Source organism: Schistocerca americana, chromosome 5 (assembly GCF_021461395.2).
Source record: "Schistocerca americana isolate TAMUIC-IGC-003095 chromosome 5, iqSchAmer2.1, whole genome shotgun sequence".
Taxonomy (NCBI): Eukaryota; Metazoa; Arthropoda; class Insecta; order Orthoptera; family Acrididae; genus Schistocerca; species Schistocerca americana.
The window spans coordinates 399,077,022-399,094,500 of record NC_060123.1 but is presented as its reverse complement, the minus strand read 5'-3'; the positions used below and the strand labels follow the sequence as shown (position 1 = coordinate 399,094,500).

The 17,479-nt window shown below is 39.0% G+C and overlaps 1 pseudogene; it reads right to left on the bottom strand.

Annotated features, from left to right (window-relative positions):
- Positions 1 to 15,565: 15,565 nt before the first annotated feature.
- LOC124617398 lies at positions 15,566 to 15,683 on the bottom strand (annotated as a pseudogene).
- Positions 15,684 to 17,479: the final 1,796 nt, after the last annotated feature.

The following is a 17,479-nucleotide window of genomic DNA, read 5'->3' as shown; positions in this document are numbered from 1 at the left end:
CAGATTGAATAACATCGGGGAGAGGCTAAAACCCTGTCTCACTCCCTTCCCAGCCACTGCTTCCCTTTCATGTCCCTCGACTCTTATAACTGCCATCTGGTTTCTGTACAAATTGTAAATAGCCTTTCGCTCCCTGTATTTTACCCCTGCCACTTTTAGAATTTGAAAGAGAGTATTCCAGTCAACATTGTCAAAAGCTTTCTCTAAGTTTACAAATGCTAGAGACGTAGGTTTGCCTTTCCTTAATCTTTCTTCTAAGATAAGTCGTAAGGTCAGTATTGCCTCACGTGTTCCAACATTTCTACGGAATCCAAACAGATCTTCCCCGAGGTCAGCTTCTACCAGTTTTTCCATTCGTCTGTAAATAATTCGCGTTTGTATTTTGCAGCTGTGACTTAATAAATTGATAGTTCGGTAATTTTCACATCTGTCAACACCTGCTTTCTTTGGGATTGGAATTATTATATTCTTCTTGATGTCTGAGGGCATTTCGCCTGTCTCGTACGTCTTGCTCACCAGATGGTAGAGTTTTGTCAGGACTGGCTCTCCCAAGGCCATCAGTAGTTCTAATGGAATGTTGTCTACTCCCGGGGCCTTATTTGGACTCAGGTCTTTCAGTGCTCTGTCAAACTCTTCACGCAGTATCGTATCTCCCATTTCGTCTTCATCTACATCCTCTTCCATTTCCATAATATTGTCTTCAAGTACATCGCCCTTGTATAGACCCTCTATATACTCCTTCCACCTTTCTGATTTCCCCTCTTTGCTTAGAACTGGGTTTCTATCTGAGCTCTTGATATTCATACAAGTGGCTCTCTTTTCTCTAAAGGTCTCTTTAATTTTCCTGTAGGCTGTATCTGTCTTCCCCCTAGTGAGATAAGCCTCTACATACTTATATTTGTCCGCTAGCCATCCCTGCTTAGCCATTTTGCACTTCCTGTCGATCTCATTTTTGAGACGTTTGTATTCCTTTTTGCCTGCTTCACTTACTGAATTTTTGTATTTTCTCCTTTCATATAAATCAGTGTCCACTGGCAGCTAATATCTTTGATTCTTTTGTGTCGTGACACAGTTCTTAAATGCGTAGAATTCTAAATATTTACAAAATCTTCATAAAACAGAACCTCATGTCTAACAAGAACAAAAATAGTAGAAAATGGCGGAAGCTGCTTGTGACCGTCTCTAGCGCGCATTCCTCAACGTCATTTTACCATTAGCCCAATAGGCTGAAGTATCGACTAAAAAATATCATGTGTTTCTAGGTGCATTACCCTCTAGGTATAACACTCGCCTACTTCGGTATAGATAATAGCATCACCTGCAAAAGTATGAGGTTGCTGTAAATATTGTCTTCCGTGCTATTAAGATGCAATATAAAAATAAAGCGACTCAGCTCACTTCCCAAGCGCACATCGACGTCTGTTGATGACTCTCCATCCAAAATACTGTAATATGTTCTACCCTGCCTACCACGAAAACATCAGTCTGGCCACAAATTTCGTTAGATGCCGAGTATGAGCTTTCGTTAATTAACATTGGTGTGGTGCCGAGACACTTTTCGAAAGGCAAGAAATACTGCATACCTCTGACTACTCTGACTACCGTGATCAATGGCTTTCAGAATGTCTCGTGCGAAAAGCAGGTTGAGTTTCGGTTGACAGACATTTTCGGAATCCATGCTGATTGGCTTGGATGAGATCATCCTGTGAGAGATAATTCAGTACGCTGGAATTAAGAACACGTTGTGTAGTTCTGCAGCTGATGAAAGTCAATGAGACTGGATGCTAATTTTGTGGATCACTTCTAATACACTTCTTGCAGAACGATGTGTGATCTACCATCTCTTCCAGTCATGGGGTACAGTATTTTGTTGAAGAGTATGTTGCGGTTAAAATGAGAGGTAATTCAGATGAAAATTACTCATGTTGGTAATGGTGGTGGTGGTTTTGGGGGAGGAGACCAGACAGCGAGGTCATCGGTCTCATCGGATTAGGGACGGATGAGGAAAGAAGTCGGCCGTGCACTTTGAAAGGAACCATCCCGGCATTTGCCTGTAGCGATTTAGGGAAATCACGGAAAACCTAAATCAGGATGGCCGGACGTGGGATTGAACCGTCGTCCTCCCGAATACTGTTGGTAGTGGATTGGTAACTAAACAGTGGGCATGGATCTATATTTTCTTTAGTAAAGGAATATTTGGAAACGTTTTCACTGTTTCAACGACGTGGACGAAGCAAAAGTTCAGAATGAGGAAGGATAGGAAAGGAAAAAGCCTGCATCGATTCTGAAGAAATTAGCGCGGCAGTTGCCTTTAGCGATTTAATGAACCAGAAGAAACCAGCACTTTAGTGTTCGGGTGGATATCTGAACCGTCGTCATCCCGAGCGCAGGTACAAAGTAGCTCGTTCTCATGTCGTAGCGATGAATTACAAGACGAGAATGTTGTAAAACAGCACATGTAGTACTAATGTCAGAGACAGAGTTTTCTGTATGTTTGATCAAATGAAAAATGTTGAACGCAAAGAGTATTATACTAGAAGGAGCGTTGTAAGAGGGAACCATCAGGTGTATAACTGCAATTTTATGATGAAATGTGAGCAGTGAATGATACTAACTTTTTTTTACAATAAATGAAGATGTGGCGCTTGGTAAAAGCCAACCGAACTTAGGTTTTAGGTTTAACCAATACTATGCATTTTGATTTGATCTAATACCTTTGCGGATACATGTATCACACAGGTCGACACAGAATATTTTACTCTAATACTTTAGTTACGTGTACGTTTTCCACATATATTGTCGTTGTTATAATCTTATCTGTCTAACTTTATCTCTGAAGTTTAGCGCATTACAATTTTTCTGATATGTGACCGATTTTAAAATCACAGCAATGATCGCAAGTTAAAGACCAACATAAGCAGGTTCCAGAATTTCTATCGGACCGCGTTTGTATTACTACTCCTAATAATTAAATGCTGCATAATACATCAAAGCTAATCTGAATGTATCTCTAATTTTTCAGTTGCAAAGTTTTATGGTGAGTATAATTCTGTATATTTTTTATAACTATAGTAGTTACATAACGTGTGAATGGTTAAGCTATACTTCGTCGGTCGTTAACCATCTTGTTCTTGAAACGGAAGAAGGTGTTTTACCATGGAACACATGACATTTGCAAATTAACTGAATTTGATGACGTAACGATGTTCCCTCTTTTACAAATGAAGTATTGTTTTATTTGCTAACAGTTTCTATTTTAAAGTATTTTTAAATTACATATCAAAATCTGCATCTGCTTTGCAAATCGCACTTAATTGCCTGGCAGAGGGTTCATCGAACCAACTTGACAATAATTCTCCATTAGTCCACTCTTGAATGGTGCGTGGGAAAAACGAACACCTATATCTTCCGTGCGAGTTCTGATCTCCCTTATTTTATTATGATGATCATATCTCCCTACTTAGGTCGGTGTCAACTAAATATTTTCGCGTTCGGAGGAGAAAGTTGGTGTTGAAATTTCGTGAGAAGATCCCGTCGCAACGAGAAATACTTTTGTTTTAATGATGTTCACCCCAAATCCTGTTTCATGTCCGTGACAGTCTCTCCCCTATCTCTCGATAATAAAAAACGTGCTGCCCTTCTTTGAACTTTCTCGATGTGTTCCGATAATCCTATCTGGTAAGGATCTCACACTACGCAGCAGTATTCCAAAAGAGGACGGACAAGCGTAGTATTGCATGCAGTCTCTTTAGTAGATCTGTTGCATCTTCTAAGTGATCTCCCAATGAAGCGCAGTCTTCGGTTCGTCTTCCCCACAGCATTTGCTGTGTGTTCTTACGAATTTAAGTTGTTCGTGACTGTGATTTATTGATAATTGTAATTCAATTTACGGCCTTCAGATTGATTGATTTATCGTGTAACCGAAGTTTAACGGATTCATTTTAGCACTCATATGAATGAAATCACTTTTTTTTTTTTATTTAAGTCCATTTTCAATTTTCGCACCATGCAGATATCTTTTCTAAATCGTTTTCCAATTTGTTTTGATCTTCTGATGACTTTATTAGACGACAGACGACAGCATCATCTGGAAATAACCTAAGGTGGCTGTTCACATTTTCTCCTAAATCGTTTATGTAGATAAGGAACGCCAGAAATCACTTCTGTTTTACTCGATCATTTTCCCTCAATTACTACGAACTGTGACCTTTCCGACAAGAAATCACGAATCCAGTTGCATAACTGAGACGATGTACGATAAGCGCGCAGTTCGATTACAAGCCGCTTGTGAGGTACAGTGTCAAAAGCCTTCTGGAAATCTAGAGACACGGAATCAATTTGAAATACCTTGTCGATATCATTCAAGACTTCGCGTGAGTAAAGAGCTAGTTACTTTTTGATATTAATTGTTCTTAATCTGATTCAACTTAATGATTATTGATGTGTACTACAGTAGTAATGTAGGACATAAACTTATAAATATAGTATTTACAAGATTTTCCTCGATCGCAACACTTTTAAATTCGAATAGAATATTTGTTCCTAGGTATGTGACTATGTTATACCTTGGAACAGTTTTCACTTTTGGAAAAGCCTTACCTTTAGGGACTAATTTTTGTAATATCAAGAAATGCTCCAGCAACTAGAGTGAATGGCATTGTTTCAAAATAGAGTAGATTATACTTATACTGCAGGGCTAGCTAGAGGTGAAGGACAACACTCTTCTGTATACATTAAACTGCAGAAAGAATATCCATTTCTAACTTACATAACCGTGCAGTACAACACAACGTTATTTTCTAATCCAGTCCCAGCGAGAAGCTTTTCTGACCCTGTCGTTGAATATTGAATACAAGGAGACGGTATATTATATTCGTATAATGGTATACCTAGAGAAGATAGAGAATCCACTCACCTTTCTTGGTATTCCGTTAATTTTCTCTGTATCAACTAGTATTGGGTTGTTAACAGTATCAGCTATGTGTTGACTAATATCGATGTTTACCTATAGATTAAAGTTCGCTGCTGCAGTCCCCGTTTGTGTGTTCGGGGTGGTCGCAAGACCTACTGTAGGGATTTTGATACTGTTTTCACCAATACATAGACCGATTTTGTGCACGAACTGACCTCTCGGTTATGTCCCATAAATAGTCAATGGGATTCATGTCGGGCGATCTGGGAGGAAAAATCACCTACTCCAATTGTCCAAAATGATCTTCAAACCAATCGCGAACAATTGTGGCCCGTTGACATGGCGCCTAATCATCCTTATGAATTCCATCATTCTTTGGCAAGTCCATAAATGGTTGCAAATGGCTTTCAACTAGCTGAATATAACTATTTTCACTCAGTTTGCACTGTGCCTTGTTGACAACTTGGTCCATGCCTTCTTGAGGTCTGCGCCACACCATCAGCTCTTAGCAAGTGAAACTGGGACTCATCCGATCAGGCCACGGTTTACAGTCGCTTAAGTTCCAACCAATACCGTCACGAGCATAGGAGGGCGCTACAGACGGTGTCGTGCTGTTAGAAAAGGTACTCGTGTCGGTCGTCTGCTGCGGTAGCCCATTAACGCCAAATTTCGACGCTCTCTCCTATCAGATACGTTCGTCGTACGTCTCACATTCATTTCTGCGGTTATTTCACGCAGTGTTTCTTGTCAGCCGGCACTGACAACTCTACGTAAACGCCGCTGCTCTCTGTCGTTCAGTGAAAGCCTTCGGTCACTGCGTTGTCCATGGTGAGAGGTAACGACTGGAATGTCGTATTCTCGGCACACTCTTGGCACTGTGGATCACGGAGTACTGAATTCCCTAAAGATTTCCGGAATAGAATGTCCCATGTGTCTAGCACCAACTACCACTTTCTGTTCAATGTCTGTTAATTCCCATCGTGCGGGCCTTAATACGACGGATAGCTTCACATGAATGAGTACAAGAGACAGCCCAGCCAATGCACCGTCCTTTTATGCACTGTATAATGATAGCGCCTCCATCTGTATATGTGCATACCGCGGTCCTATGACTTCCGTCACGCCAGTGTATTTAGTGCAAACTGGTTGAACTATTATGAATTGAAGTTCGCTGCCACTGTGAGAATGATGCCATTTCCGTATAGCGGTGTCTTCCGGAACTACTTGAAATTGTATATGGTCACTCGACTGCAGAATCAAGTTGGTGCGAGCTACTGCTATTGGCAGCCTGTGGGAGCCACCATCAACAGATCGGCGTAGGCTACCGCTAATGGGACGCCAGCATCAGCTCCCAGTGACTTCCTAAATGGGCAGCGATGCGGGACGTAACAGATATTTATGCGGATAAGAATAAATTTTGGGCACAATGTTTAAGTGATGTGCAGGGAATCGCAAGAAAAGGTGACATAGGAAATATCGCTCACAAGAGATGCGCTGGAGTCAGCAGGATACCGTGGCTGGGGCCGGTCTCCGCTGAATACGGGTGGACCGCACCTTACTGGTGATGCGGTGGTGTGCCAGGCAGGTGGCCACAGCTGACGACGAAATGTCGTTGTGGCCGGGTGGACTGACTAACGCAGTAACGCGCAGCCACCGTCACTGGAACAAGACGCCTTTAAATACACTACTGGCCATTAAAATTGCTACACCACGAAGATGTGCTACAGACGCGACATTTAACCGACAGGAAGAAGATGCGGTGATATGCAAATGATTAGGTTTTCAGAGCATTCACACAAGGTTGGCGCCGGTGGCGACACCTACTACGTGATAACATGAGAAAAGTTTCCAACCGATTTCTCATACACAAACAGCAGTTGACCGGCGTTGCCTGGTGAACTGTTGTTGTGATGCCTCGTGTAAGGAGGAGAAATGCGTACCATCACTTTTCCGACTTTGATAAAGATGTGAATGTAGCCTATCGCGATTGCGATTTATCGTATCGCGACATTGCTGCTCACGTTGGTCGAGATCCAACGACTGTTAGCAGAATATGGAAGCGGTGGGTTCAGGAGGGTAATACGGAACGCCGTGCTGGATCCCAACGGCCTCGTACACTAGCAGTCGAGATGACAGGCATCTTATCCGCATGGCTGTAATGGATCGTGCAGCCACGTCTCGATCCCTGAGTCAACAGATGGGGACGTTTGCAAGACAATAACCATCTGCACGCACAGTTCGACGACGTTTGCAGCAGCATGGAGTATCAGCTCGGAGACCATGGCTGCTATTACTCTTGACGCTGCATCACAGACAGGAGCGCCTGCGATGATGTACTCAACGACGAACCTGGGTGCACGAAATGTAAAACGTCATTTTCTCGTCTGAATCCGGGTTCTGTTTACAGCATCATGATGGTCGCATCCGTGTTTGGCGACATCGCGGTGAACACACATTGGAAGCGTGTATTCGTCATCGCCATACTGGCGTGTCACCCGGCGTGACGGTATGGGGTGCCATTGGTTACACGTCTCGGTCACCTCTTGTTCGCATTGATGGCACTTTGAACAGTGGACGATACATTTCAGATGTGTTACGACCAGTAGCTCTACCCTTCTTTCGATTCCTGCGAAACCCTACATTTCAGTAGTATAATGCACGACCGCATGTTGCAGGTCCTCTACGGGCCTTTCTGGATACAAAAAATGTTCGACGGCTGCCATGGCCAGCACATTCTCCAGATCTCTCACCAATTGAAAACGTCTGGTCAATGGTGGCCGAGCAACTGGCACGACACAATACGCCAGTCACTACTCTTGATGAACTGTGGTATCGTGTTGACGCTGCATGGGCAGCTGTACCTGTACACGCCATCCTAGCTCTGTTCGACTCAATGCCCAGGCGTATCAAGGCCGTTATTACGGCCAGAGGTGGTTGTTCTGGGTACTGATTTCTCAGGATCTATGAACCCAAATTGCGTGAAAATGTAATCACATATCAGTTCTAGTATAATATATTTGCCAATGAATACCCGTTTATCATCTGCATTTCTTCTTGGTGTAGCAATTTTAATGGGCAGTAGTGTATGAAACAAATAACAATCGCTTTACCTGAATTTGTTGTGTTGGTTATGGATATTTCGATTAGTTGTGTTAATTTCTTCTTTTTAATGGTGAGTATGATGTAAGGTTTGTTATGTGGTGTTGTTTTATCTGTTATAATGGTTCTATTCCAGTATAATTTGTATTCATCATTCTCTAGTACATTTTGTGGTGCATACTTGTATGTGGGAACGTGTTGTTTTATTAGTTTATGTTGTATGGCAAGTTGTTGATGTATTATTTTTGCTACATTGTCATGTCTTCTGGGGTATTCTGTATTTGCTAGTATTGTACATCCACTTGTGATGTGATCTACTGTTTCTGTTTGTTGTTTGCAAAGTCTGCATTTATCTGTTGTGGTACTGGGATCTTTAATAATATGCTTGCTGTAATATCTGGTGTTTGTTGTTTGTTCCTGTATTGCAATCATGAACCCTTCCGTCTCACTGTATATATTGCCTTTTCTGTATATTTGTTGTGTTGGTTATGGATATTTCGATTAGTTGTGTTAATTTCTTCTTTTTAATGGTGAGTATGATGTCAGGTTTGTTATGTGGTGTTGTTTCATCTGTTAAAATGGTTCTATTCCAGTATAATTTGTATTCATCATTCTCCAGTACATTTTGTGGTGCATACTTGTATGTGGGAACGTGTTGTTTTATTAGTTTATGTTGTATGGCAAGTTGTTGATGTATTATTTTTGCTACATTGTCATGTCTTCTGGGATATTCTGTATTTGCTAGTATTGTATATCCACTTGTGATGTGATCTACTGTTTCTGTTTGTTGTTTGCAAAGTCTGCATTTATCTGTTGTGGTACTGGGATCTTTAATAATATGCTTGCTGTAATATCTGGTGTTTGTTGTTTGTTCCTGTATTGCAATCATTAACCCTTCCATCTTACTGTATATATTGCCTTTTCTTAGCCACGTGTTGGATGCGTCTTGATTGATGTGTGGCTGTGTTAGATGATACGGGTGCTTGCCATGTAGTGTTTTCTTTTTCCAATTTATTTTCTTCGTATCTGTTGATGTTATGTGATCTAAAGGGTTGTAGAAGTGGTTATGAAATTGCAGTGGTGTAGCCGATGTATTTATATGAGTGATTGCTTTGTGTATTTTGCTAGTTTCTGCTCGTTCTATAAAGAATTTTCTTAAATTATCTACCTGTCCATAATGTAGCTTTTTTATGTCGATAAATCCCCTTCCTCCTTCCTTTCTGCTTAATGTGAATCTTTCTGTTGCTGAATGTATGTGATGTATTCTATATTTGTGGCATTGTGATCGTGTAAGTGTACTGAGTGCTTCTAGGTCTGTGTTACTCCATTTCACTACTCCAAATAAGTAGGTCAGTATTGGTATAGCGTAAGTATTTATAGCTTTTGTCTTGTTTCTTGCTGTCAATTCTGTTTTCAGTATTTTTGTTTGTATTTGTCTATATTTTTCTGTTAGTTCTTATTTAATATTTGTATTATCTATTCCTATTTTTTGTCTGTATCCTAGATATTTATAGGCATCTGTTTTTTCCATCGCTTCTATGCAGCCACTGTGGTTATCCAATATGTAATCTTCTTGTTTAGTGTGTTTTCCCTTGTCTATGCTATTTTTCTTACATTTGTCTGTTCCAAAAGCCATATTTATATCATTGCTGAATACTTCTGTTATCTTTGGTAATTGGTTGAGTGGTTGATTTGTTGCTGCCAGTAGTTTTAGATCATCCATGTATAGCAAATGTGTTATTTTGTGTGGGTATGTTCCAGTAATATTATATTCATAATTTGTATTATTTAGCATGTTGGATAGTGGGTTCAGAGCAAGGCAGAACCAGAAAGGACTTAATGAGTCTGCTTGGTATATTCCACGCTTAATCTGTATTGGCTGTGATGTGATATTATTTGAATTTGTTTGGATGTTAAGTGTGGTTTTCCAATTTTTCATTACTATTTTTAGGAACTGTATTAATTTAGGATCTACTTTGTATATTTCCAATATCTGTAGTAACCATGAGTGGGGTACACTATCAAAAGCTTTTTGGTAATCAATGTATGCGTAGTGCAGTGACCTTTGTTTAGTTTTAGCTTGATATGTCACCTCTGTATCTATTATCAGTTGCTCTTTACATCCTCGTGCTCCTTTGCAGCAGACTTTTTGTTCTTCATTTATAATTCTGTTCTGTGTTGTATGTGTCATTAATTTCTGTGTAATGACTGAAGTTAATATTTTGTATATTGTTGGTAGGCATGTTATGGGGCGATATTTAGCTGGGTTTGCTGTGTCTGCTTGATCTTTAGGTTTCAGATAAGTTATTCCTTGTGTAAGTGTATCAGGGACTGTGTATGGATGTGCAATGTAATCGTTAAATAATTTAGTTAGACGTGATTGTGTTGAGGTGAACTTCTTTAGCCAGAAATTTTCTATTTTATCATTTCCAGGGGCTTTCCAATTGTGCATAGAATTAATTGCTCGGGTGACTTCATGTTGCAAAATTATCACTTCAGGCATTTGTGGTATTATCTTTCATGAGTCTGTTTCTGCTTGTATCCACCATGTGTGTCTGTTATTTTGTACCAGGTTTGACCATATGTTGCTCCAGAAGTGTTCCATGTCTGTTATGTATGGTGGATTGTCTATTTTAATGTGTGTGTTATCTGTTGTATGGTAAAATTTCTTTCGGTTTGTGTTGAATGTTTGGTTTCGTTTCCTTCTATTTTCACTTTTTTTGTATCTTCTAAGTCGTTTGGCTAATGCTTGTAATTTCTGCTTCTTTTCATCTAATTGCTCTATCGCTTCTTGTTGTGAGATTTTACCAAACCTTTTTCGATTTTTGTCTGATATTTCATTTCTTATAAATTGTGTTAGCTGTCCAATGTCTTTTCTCAGTTTTTCTGTTCTGATCTGTAGCCTGTGTTGACGTGCTGGTTTTATGGGTTTCTTCTGTGTGTTGGTTGGTTCTGATCTCTGCCTAGTGTGTATATTTAATGTAGTGAGTGCTCCTACATAAACCAGTAGTTGTAAGTCTTCCATAGTTGTATTTTCATTTATTTTGTTGTGTATGATTGTGTTGATAGTGGTTATTGTTGTTTCGACTTGTGGGTTATTTGGTGGTCTATGCAAGAATGGTCTAATATCTGTATGAAATTTTTCTTCTATATCTAACATGTGTGTCACTTCATGTTCTATTTGTGCTTGCTCTGGCGGCTGTCTTAAGATTTCGTTTTCCGCTGATTGTTTAATTGATGTGTGTTGTTCTTTGTTTGTTTGCTCTGGGATGTTTGAGTCCATTACTTTATTTTCTTCTTCTTCTTCTGATTGCACATTATTTTGTTCCAGTATTTGTTGTAATTGTTGTTTGATGGTTTCTAATTCTGACTGGGGTATCCTGTTATTTTTGATTATTACACGAATCTGATCAACTAGTCGTTGTTCTGTTAAAAATTTAAATTCTGGGTATCTGGTAATAAATGTTGTATATACATGTGATCTGTATCCAGTTGTGTTGGTTCCTAAGTTTGTTGCTTGGTAATAACAGAACATGAGGTATCGGTTAACTTCATCTGACCATCTCGTCCTCTGTCTTTGTTTTCCTTCTAGAGTGGTTGCAGGAAGCATGTCCTGCAAAACACCTCTATTTGGATTTAAATCATTTTCCGTGTGGCTAGCAGTGTCGTTACCATTGTGGACGGGCATAGGGTTCAAGCGTCGTCCCCGACTATGACAGCGCTTGTCCAAGGCTTCATTAGTTCTGTCCTGAACCAACTAATCACACTAAAAGGGGGGTTAGCCCTATTAGTGGTTTGTTATTTTGGTCGACTTCTACGACTGGCAGAACATACCGAAAGCCTATTCTTTTCCCGAGCCTCCACGAGGTTTATTATTATTATTAACATGCAGATTATATCTATAAAGGAGATCAGAATATATATTTTTGTATTGGTTTTATTACTACCATCAGCAAGGACAATTGTTAAATATTTTCCTATTCAAAAACAAATACTTAACGCTATGTTGATGTTTAGGATAGGCAACGGCAGAAGGACTTCACTGACAGCGTGGGCCCTGAACTAAAGCCGAAAACTGAAGTCACCTGCTACGACATCACTGGGCGAGAACGGAGCATCGATGTAGCGAAAAATAATACTGCTCGTCAACAGTTGCCACGAGAAACTGGCATTGGAAATTTCACGGCAGTGGGAGACCTAACAACACATCATTATTCACATATCAACACCACGGCAAGTAAAACAAAATCACAGCTGATATCACCAGAAATTACATACATAGGGAGATTTATGGTGCAAAACGTGATCCTTGATAAAAGTAAAGAATCCTCGGAATTCAAATTCAATCCGTGGCGTGATAAAAATGAGGAGAAGCTCGACAACTATCCCCAAGTTGTTTCCCAGAAACATTATCTATCATTGCATCAGAAAAATGAAAACAAAAAAGGTATAACTCAAGTAACTAATACATTTGACACAGAGCCCCAATTTGAACCTAAAGTACCTTCTGTACCATTGGATGGGAAAACTGAAAAGGAAGAAAACACACTTCATTTAACATATAGATGTGACTCCGAACCTGATTTGGAATGTAAGGTACTTTCTGTATCATTAGATGTGAAAAATGAAAACAAAGAAGACACTCCTCATGGAACATATAGATGTGACCCCGAACCTGATTTGGAATGTAAGGTACTTTCTGTACCATTAGCTGTGAAAAATGAAAACAAGGAAGACACACTTGAAGTAATGTATAGATGTGACTCCAAACCTGATTTAGAATGTAAGGTACTTTCAGTACCATTAGATGTGAAAAATGAAAACAAAGAAGACACACCTCATGTAACACATAGATGTGACCCCAAACCTGATTTGGAATGTAAGGTACTTTCTGTACCATTAGATGTGAAAAATGAAAACAAAGAAGACACTCCTCATGGAACATATAGATGTGACCCAGAACCTGATTTGGAATGTAAGGTACTTTCTGTACCATTAGCTGTGAAAAATGAAAACAAGGAAGACACACTTGAAGTAACGTATAGATGTGACTCCGAACCTGATTTCGAATTTAAGGTACTTTCTGTACCATTAGATGTGGAAAAAGGAAACAAGGGAGACACACTTGAAGTAACATATAGGTGTGACTCCGAACCTGATTTGGAATGTAGGGTACTTTCTGTACCATTGGATGTGAAAAATGAAAACAAAGAAGACACTCCTCATGGAATATATAGATGTGACCCCGAACCTGATTTGGAATGTAAGGTACTTTCTGTACCATTAGCTGTGAAAAATGAAAACAAGGAAGACACACTTGAAGTAACGTATAGATGTGACTCCGAACCTGATTTTGAATTTAAGGTACTTTCTGTACCATTAGATGTGAAAAAAGAAAACAAGGAAGACACACTTGAAGTAAAATATAGGTGTGACTCCGAACCTGATTTGGAATGTAGGGTACTATCTGTACCATTAGATGTGAAAAATGAAAACAAAGAAGACACTCCTGATGGAACATATAGATGTGACTCCGAACCTGATTTGGAATGTAAGGTACTTTCTGTACCAATAGCTGTGAAAAATGAAAACAAGGAAGATACACTTGAAGTAACATATAGATGTGACTCCGAACCTGATTTAGAATGTAAGGTACTTTCAGTACCATTAGATGTGAAAAATGAAAACAAAGGAGACACACCTCATGTAACACATAGATGTGACCCCAAACCTGATTTGGAATGTAATGTTCTTTCTGTATCATTAGATGTGAAAAATGAAAACAAAGAAGACACTCCTCATGGAATATATAGATGTGACCCCGAACCTGATTTGGAATGTAAGGCACTTTCTGTACCATTAGCTGTGAAAAATGAAAACAAGGAAGACACACTTGAAGTAACGTATAGATGTGACTCCGAACCTGATTTCGAATTTGAGGTACTTTCTGTACCATTAGATGTGAAAAATGAAAACAAGGAAGACACACTTGAAGTAACATATAGATGTGACTCCAAACCTGATTTAGAATGTAAGGTACTTTCAGTACCATTAGATGTGAAAAATGAAAAGAAAGAAGACACAACTCAAGCAACATATAGATTTGAATCTGTACCTGATTTGGAATGTAAGGTACTTTCTGTACTGTCAGATGAGAGAAATGAAAAGAAAGAAGGCAGAGCTGAGGAAGCATACAGTTTGGACCATTATCGGGATACTGTTTTTAGGGCATCTTCTTTTCCTCCTAAATTAAATGAATATAAATTTTGAAGTGGCTGTTCTATCATCCGTCTGTACAATCGAATATTCGGCAAAGTAATAACATTTAAACTGTCAAGAAAGATTCTTTAACATTAAGCAATGGCTTCCAATGTTTATACTGTTTGGAATAAATATTAAAATCCACACGTTTAAAATATATTCTTTATTATTGGAATTTGTGTGTTGGTTGTAGATTGCTGCTCCATAGGCATATGTTTTGCGTATCATGCAAATACTAATGTGGGACAAATGAATAACCATCTCGAATAGATTTAATTCTTCTTCACGCTTTTAGGACATCATGCGTTCTTTATTTTGTCATATCTATATACGGATTGGGGTAAGCCTAACATTTATAATCTATGTTTCAAGTCGAAGTTTATACGATTTATTCTGGTTGACAACATTTATTTAGATGTATTTTCAGCAAAAGTATATATATGGGTACTAACACTAATAGTAAGAGGAGAGGAAAGAAATGATTCACTTTGTTATGGGAGATGAAAACTTAACTTTGTGCGTACTTCAATTTGATCATAAGAAACCGATTACAAAGAAAAGCGTTACGGCTTCATGGACTATACGGAAACTGTCTGATAGTGTTTTCCGACGAGCAACGTTAGTCACTCATGACATCTGAATAAGTATTGTAGGCCTGGTGGTATGAGATGGTTTCCAATAGATGATGTGATGGTAATCTGGATATTCGGAAAACAAACTTTAAACTGTAAAATAATTCCAGTAGCAGATGTGAACACTGAACAAAAGTTGATGCAAATTAAAACGTAAGGTATTGAGCAAGGTAGCTAATCAAGAAGTGGGGAATCTTTGGAAACGTACACTGTATATTATCTTTAAGTGATGGAACGAAATGTAGTAGGCAAAGGGTAAAACGTAGTAAAAAAATGGGTTTCACAATAAGTGCAAAATTGTAAAGCAGTAATGATTAGAGTAGAAATGGGAAAATTTCGTAGGAACATGATATGGGCTAGAGAGAATCAGCCTATTGAACAAAAAGCTACTGTACGGGTATCAGGTGTTCAGTTGGGAGGATAGTAATATATAAAGAACTAAACTAAACTAAACTCCTCCCGAACAGGCCATGAAAGCCCAACGGTACCGGCCGGCCGCCGTGTCATCCTCAGCCCATAGGCGTCACCGGATGCGGATATGGAAGGGCATGTGGTCAGCACACCACTCTCCCGGCCGTATGTCAGTTTCTCAGATCGGAGCCGCTACTTCTCAATGAAGTAGCTCCTCAGTTTGCCTCACTAGGGCTAAGTGCCCCCTGCTGGCCGATAGCGCTCGGCAGACCAGGTGGTCACCCATCCAAGTGCTAGCCCAGCCCGACAGCACTTAACTTCGGTGATCTGACGGGAACTGGTGTTACCACTGCGACAAGGCCGTTGGCTATAAACAAAGAAGGGAAAGCTTAAATATGGAAGGAATACAGAGAAGAGCTATAGATCGCAAAGGAACGTGAAGGCAATATTTAGAGAGAGGAGAGGAATGAGAAGAAAGGGGAATGGGAGATACGATAATGGGAGAAAAATTTGGCGGCAGGACGGGGAGGGGGCGGGAGGCGCCAGTAAAAGGTAATAGTTGAAATAAAGCACTCGCTCTTTATTTACGTTCCATATCTACCCCTAAACCACCGGACCGGTTAATACAAATTTTGGTACTCATCCCTTACTGTTAAGCACTAATCGTTTTGGGGATAAGACCCAACTACCTATCGTAGTTCAGGAGAATCACGTTATAAACAATGTGATGCCTGAAAAACCACCGCATCGGCATGACGTTTTGTGGCGTTCGCTATGTTATTCAGTGGTTTGGTATTTAATTAATTTGTAAATGAAAATGATAATCTTATTTTATTACATTGAGTAATAACTAAATAATTTTTCTCCCGGCTAAAGATTTGGTCAAGTTGCTAAAGAACTCCAAGTTAACGTTGTGTTAGAGTGTTGTCTGTAAGTTGTGTAAGTGTCACTAAATCACAGTTCATATAACAGATTCTATACAACTATTGATTATGATGGAAAGTTATCTTCAGCAAAATGATCATTAAAACCACCGAATATCAGCCGCGCACAGCACTGACGTATGTTACCTGAAACAATATTCTCCGCAACTCGTGCGCAATTAATTTCGACTCCATACATCAGCTAGAAAAGGATCGTGCTATGAGCACTATTTTTAAAGAACCAACCAATCTGATTCGAATTGTTTTCAATAAAATGAGTTCGGGACCACCGGTGCACATTTATTTTTACACATTTGTATTACCTTCGGCATTTATGTCTGCAGAGTTGCGTAATTTGAATTTGTCGCTGAGATAATTGTTAAGATGGCGGCAGACAATTGATAGAGACTTTCTATTGCAAGAGCAAATAAGATAAGTATTTGAAATGCTTATTAAACTTTACTTTCGTATTATGCACTATTTAGACTTCAGCAAGCAAACATTTGATTTTTTTCTAGGGAAAACAGGTAAAAACGCGATACAAATCGCTATCGTCAATGGCTGCGCTCCTTGCTGCTGAAAGACATAATTAACACAGATAATGCTTAGTGATAGAGGAATTAAAGTTACAAATAATTATTCACTCATATTTATAATAATAATCAACTCTATTCTCAAGTAATAATTAACAAATAATTACAATTTCTTAACAGACCTCAGTTTGATATGCGTCAGCAACATACAAAAGCCAACCAACAAAAGGTAGAAACAAAGGAAGACAAACGCAGATCATAAAAGGAATTTACAATTATCACCGTCTTTGTATGATACACATCGATATGTCCAATTACATAATAATATATTACATAAATAATTAATATTTATCATCGTTTTCACTGTTTTTTCATATGTTGAATAGATAATGTTTATAATTGTTAGAGGCATAATTTCCTCTTGTCGTACTGTAGCTAAAATTTATCTCGTGGATGTTACAGTTTGTATTTATTACTTCTGTGTTAATAATTCTATTAGCACCAATTTCGCACGCAGTATCCACATATGCCGCTCAATGTACAACAAAATTATATCATGGTACCAAATATACTTCAGGAGATATGAAGTCATAAAAACTGAGAAGCGTGAAAAAGTGCAGCGTCTTGTATGACGTTTAAATTTATTACTGCTTTCGTAAGCTCGTATTCACAATACATTTTTCATACAGTGTGAAGCTGAGTGTACCT